The following is a 5,000-nucleotide window of genomic DNA, read 5'->3' on the forward strand; positions in this document are numbered from 1 at the left end:
TAACTGATTTCACTGGTGTGCCCTCAATCGTATATTCGATAATATTGTTAACTCTGGTAAGTGTCAACCTTCAGCTCCAATATAATCCACAGATTAACAACTTGCTTTGGTCAAATGAGGCCACACTTCAGATGTGAAACACAAAGGACATCATTTTAAATATTTTGTTTGTTTATATGGCATACAATAGGAGGAAACTTTAATATCAACTCTTACTCCCTCACTTAAAAAAATATATATTTAAAAATAAAAATGACCTTTTCATCCCCAATTCCATCATGGCCTTTCACAAAGAACGAGAATTATTTTCCTTTTCTGCCAAATTATTTTCACTGTAGATTCTGATTGCAGTCGATAGGCTTTTGGGTGAGTGTGTGATATGATGGTGACACTTGCAATGTATCATGAGACATGTTGCTCAAGTCATGTGGAGGGAAAAATATTGATGTTTAAAAAAAAATACCCCAACACATTATTAATGACTGATGAGGCACAAACCTAACAAGAAATGTTACAAGATGAAATGTAGTTTTAAAGTTGGGAGATTCCCCCCCCCACCCCCTCCACACCCCCTTTAGAATACTACACACACCATTTTAGGGATCCAGAAATATGACAGCTAGATTTAAATCACTTAATGTGCAAAATATAAATAGAATATGAAATGTGAAGTCATGTCCTTCAACACAAAAGCTTCGAAATTTTAAATTTAGAAAGAGGAAAACTGACAGTGTTACATTTGATGTTAAATAACAAATTTATTTTTTATTTTACATGACATACTAGTGCTCGCTTGATCAGTAAAAAAGGAAACCAAGCAGATTAAGAAGGATAGTTTATGTTATTGTATGGAACGAGCAGAGGGTATGGGATGTGTACAAAGATGTATATTGTTGTGGATCCGGGGTTCGAGGCCTGCCATAAGGGGGAGCACTTGGGTCCCTCCCAAACGCCCGGTCCTGAGGCCACCGGGCACAGATAACTCCACGCACTAGGCAACCACGAATGCCAATTGCTACGGCCAATCTGGGCAGGGTTATACTACTTTGCGTGATAATTTTACCTGTGGACCGCCGGCTAATTAGCGGTATGTGCCCTCTGTGCACACTCAAATTACTGCTGAGCGTTAGTGAGTGTGCGCTGGTTAACAAAGCATATTATTGGGGTACAACTTCCTGTCTAACTATACTTGTGCACTGTGTCGGACAAATAAAGGAAAAGACAACCGAGACAGATTGGAAATAACAACAAACAATTATTTATTTCACACATGAGCAAGCAGTCATTTAAAAGCAAGTATTTATAAGCAAGAAAGCAAAAAGGCACAGAAGAGCAGATTTAACCAAAACATCATCATCATCATTTTACGGCCGTTTCCATGCTTACATGTACAAGCCGTGGTTCACCTAATGGCTGCTTTCCAGGCTGCACGATCCCTTGCTTACCCTCTTGTTAGGCCTTTAACTCCAAGATCATCTCTCAGCAACACATCCCATGTTTTCCTCAGACAGCCTCAAGCTCTCTTTCCGTTCACATTCATACTTATACACCTCCTCACACAATTACCCACCCACATCCTTTCCACATGTCTGAACCATCTCAACCTACCCCTACACATAACCTCACGAATGCTTTCTATACCCAACCTATCTCTTAATTCCACATTTGATTTCCTATCCTTCAGTGTCACATCACATATCCACCTCACCATTCTCATTTCATTTCGTTCACACATCCGTTCATCCTCCTTTTTGATCACCCATGTTTCGCTGCCATACAACATCACGCTTCTAACGCAAGCTACATAAAGTTTTCACTTTAATCGGAGAGGGGTCCCTTTTGATGTCATTAGGTGTAACAACTCCGTAAACGACCTCCATCCACTTCTAATTCTTGCATTCACTGCTGCCTCCACACCACCACCTGCACAAATCATAACACCAAGGTAACAGAATTTATTTACACCTTCCAGAGATATATATATATATATATATATATATATATATATATATATATATATCCCCATAAATTAACCTTTCCGCTCTAACTGGAGTTACTTGTTTACCTGCGCAAACAGCACATTTGAAGTCAAATACCACCTGCAGTCTACCCCTGATGCCACTCCACCTCTTTTGCACCCAGCAGTTACAGGATTTACACAATATTGAATTGCTACCTACACCTTTTCTACAGACAGCACAGGGCCACCTCCCTCTTTTTTCCACACTTCTCACTTTTTTCCACACCAATCAGCACTTTTGTTTTCCCTGTATTCACTTTCAGTCGTCCATACCCTTTTTTTTTGTATACCTTGTCGAGGCTCATGTGAGAGCTAACACACAACGCACATCAAGGGGGCATGAGACAAGAGGGGCAGGAGTGGGAGGGACAAAACAGTGGGGAACAGACACATTATGAGATCTGTGGAAGGGAGAGGGATGGGACGGGGAACATGGGGAATAGAAGATGGACATTACAGGGACTTTCAGGAAGGAAAGCAGGGAATTTGAAGGAGGTGGGCTTGGGTGGATTATCGGGGGTAGAAAAGATCGAGGATTTGGATGGGGGATGATAAGAGGTGGTGGTGAACAGCTGTTTTGAAAGTGGGGAGGGAAGAATGGGAAAGAATAGAGTGAGGGAGTTTATTCCAAAGGCGGGAAAAAGGAGGAATGAAAGAGTGAAGGTGTGAGCAGTGATTCGTGATTTTGGTAGTTTTACCAGAAGGGGGTTGTTGGCTGACCTTGAGCGCCCTGAGGAAATGTGGTGGGGACAAATCGCAGAGAGAGCAGGGGGGGACAAGGCTGGAGAGGAGACTGTAGAAGACAGAAAGACCACCGACCAACCTGCGGTGATTGAGTGAGAGGCCCAAAGACTCAGCATCATTGCAGGAGATGCCGATGATCCGAAATGCCCTGGTTTCTACAGCGTGAAGCCGAGAAAGGTGGGAGGCAGGAACACCAGCCCAGAGGGGAAAGCAGTACTCCATCAGGCTACAGACAAAAGCTTTGTAAGTGGTCAGAAGCTCAGGAGGGCCGAGGAAGGACTTTGCACGATGAAGGATTCCCAGTCGGCGACTGACTTTGGAGGCGAGGTTTGAAATGTGGCTTTCCCAGGAAAGGTCATGGCAGATAGTGAGACCCAGAAGCTTGAAAGAAAGGACTTCTTCCAGAGGATTGTTGAGAAAGTGGATGGGGGGTTTTCTAAACGGTCCTTTCGAAGAGACATAGTGAGAGGTAGGACAACTGCAGACGAGAGTGGATAAATCTGTGCATAAGGGAGAGCAAGTTTCGTTGAAAGAATTTCCTCCTTCCATATGACATATTTACCCAATACCTCTTCCACACTGTAGGCTATCAGCATTAGGTCATTAGCATATTGGAGTTGCCAAGGTAGGCCACCTCTAAATTACTGTGATGTAGCCTCAAGAACCATAATGAACAGGATTGGGCTCAAGACTGACCACTGATGAACACCCACTTTCACTTCAAAATCCTCACTCTGCACTCCATTTACCCTCACAGAGGTTTTTGGGCCATCATACATTGCCATGACTACCATAACTAACCAATACTCCACACCTAACTTTCTCATGGACCATTGCACCACTTCCTGAGGCACCCTAAATTGAACACCTTCTCCAAATCCATAAATATAAAGTACAGTTGCTTATTCTTCCCCAGATATTTTTCCTGTAATTGCCTAACTATAAAAATTCCCTCTGTCATGCCCCTTCCTGGCATGAAACCAAATTGCATTTCATGTATATTAACACTGTCATCAATTTAGCCGTGTCTCTCTCTCTCTTTGCCGTGGCTTTGGATCCTAGGGTCCTGAGTTCAAATCCCACTCAGCTGTTGAATTAATACCAGGTGGGGTTAACTCGACCTGTCATTGTTCTGAGGTCGGCAAAATGAGTGCCAGCATGCTGGTATACTGTGTCGGAGTGGGGACCCGTCCAGGATTGTGCCCAATGGGAAAGGAGACTGCTTAAGCAGCACCAACGCTCTGCACAGAGTATGATCCCAATCTCCTCCCTCCTCTCCCTCAGCTTCTGGTGCCCAGATTCAGCAGGCGAGTTCTCTCCGGCATTCCAGATAATTATGCGAACTACATATGTGACTCGCCCTCACATCCTCTGCCTCAGGTTCTTCTTCCTCAGACCCCCGTCGATGAGGTGTTTCCGTTCACCCTCCTAATCCTTTGTGGCTGACAGGATCAAGAGGGTAGGATGATGCTCGTGGAAGGAGTGTTCTCTTTCTACAGAATCTCTACACCAACTGCTCATGAAACCTTCCTCTCTTTACCCTCATACGCCTTTGTTCCTTCCCTCACGAGCCTTCTCAGACTCAGTTGAGTCTTCTGCTCCTGCGAGCTTGTCCTGTTCACTTCTGCCCTTCTGCTTCACTCAGCCTTTCTGCTCATGCAAGCTTTTGCCGTTCACTTCTGCCTTCTGCTTCTCTCACGATCATAAACCTCCTTCAAGGCATGAACTTTCGCTGACAGACAAATTTTGTTGCGTTCCGTTATGGCCTCTTCTTCACTCATGAGCTCTTTGTGTCCCTGCTCGTGGGAGCTTTCCTGTTCACTTCTGCCTTCTGATTCTTCTTCTTCTTCACATCAGCTCTCTTCTCTCCTCCCACAAGCCTTCTCTCTCTCCCTGATTGGTCCGCAGCCGATGAGGGCGGGTCCACGATGTCACTTGTGGAAAATACCACGCCGTTTTGAGGGAACTTTCAACTTTGCCCTCACCCCTCCCTTTACGTGTCCAAACCCACGATGAGAGCCCCCAGTCCCCCCCCCCCATACACGCATGCAAAATGCCCACTCGCACTGTTCTGCACTGTACCACGTCTGTGAGAAGCGCCGCACCTCGCAGGCCACGACAAGCACCAAGCGTCATGAGCATGCATGTGAGATGCAACATAGACATGCATGTGAGAGCACCCAATGGGTTAACGACCACCTATGGGTAAAACGTGCCCAATTAAACAATGCACGAA

At 44.9% G+C, this 5,000-nt stretch overlaps 1 protein-coding gene, 1 long non-coding RNA gene and 1 pseudogene across 4 annotated transcripts in view; 1 reads left to right on the plus strand and 2 right to left on the minus strand.

Moving 5' to 3' along the window:
* Positions 1-5,000, plus strand: part of ATP1A3 (ATPase Na+/K+ transporting subunit alpha 3) — a 229,455-nt gene that overhangs the window by 52,357 nt on the left and 172,098 nt on the right. The gene's annotated exons all lie outside the window — the stretch shown is intronic.
* LOC147031048 (uncharacterized) overlaps positions 1,789-5,000 on the minus strand; it is a 109,054-nt gene continuing 105,842 nt past the window's right edge. For both annotated transcript variants that reach the window (XR_015056645.1, XR_015056644.1), the window contains one exon: positions 1,789-1,923. This is a non-coding gene — a long non-coding RNA (uncharacterized LOC147031048). The remainder of the gene's footprint in view (positions 1,924-5,000) is intronic.
* LOC147031049 (flotillin-2-like) overlaps positions 2,054-5,000 on the minus strand; it is a 27,513-nt pseudogene continuing 24,566 nt past the window's right edge.

The sequence above is a fragment of the Eptatretus burgeri genome, chromosome 3, assembly GCF_056783735.1.
Source record: "Eptatretus burgeri isolate ZD-2024b chromosome 3, Ebu_testis_v1, whole genome shotgun sequence".
In the NCBI taxonomy this organism is placed as follows: Eukaryota; Metazoa; Chordata; class Myxini; order Myxiniformes; family Myxinidae; genus Eptatretus; species Eptatretus burgeri.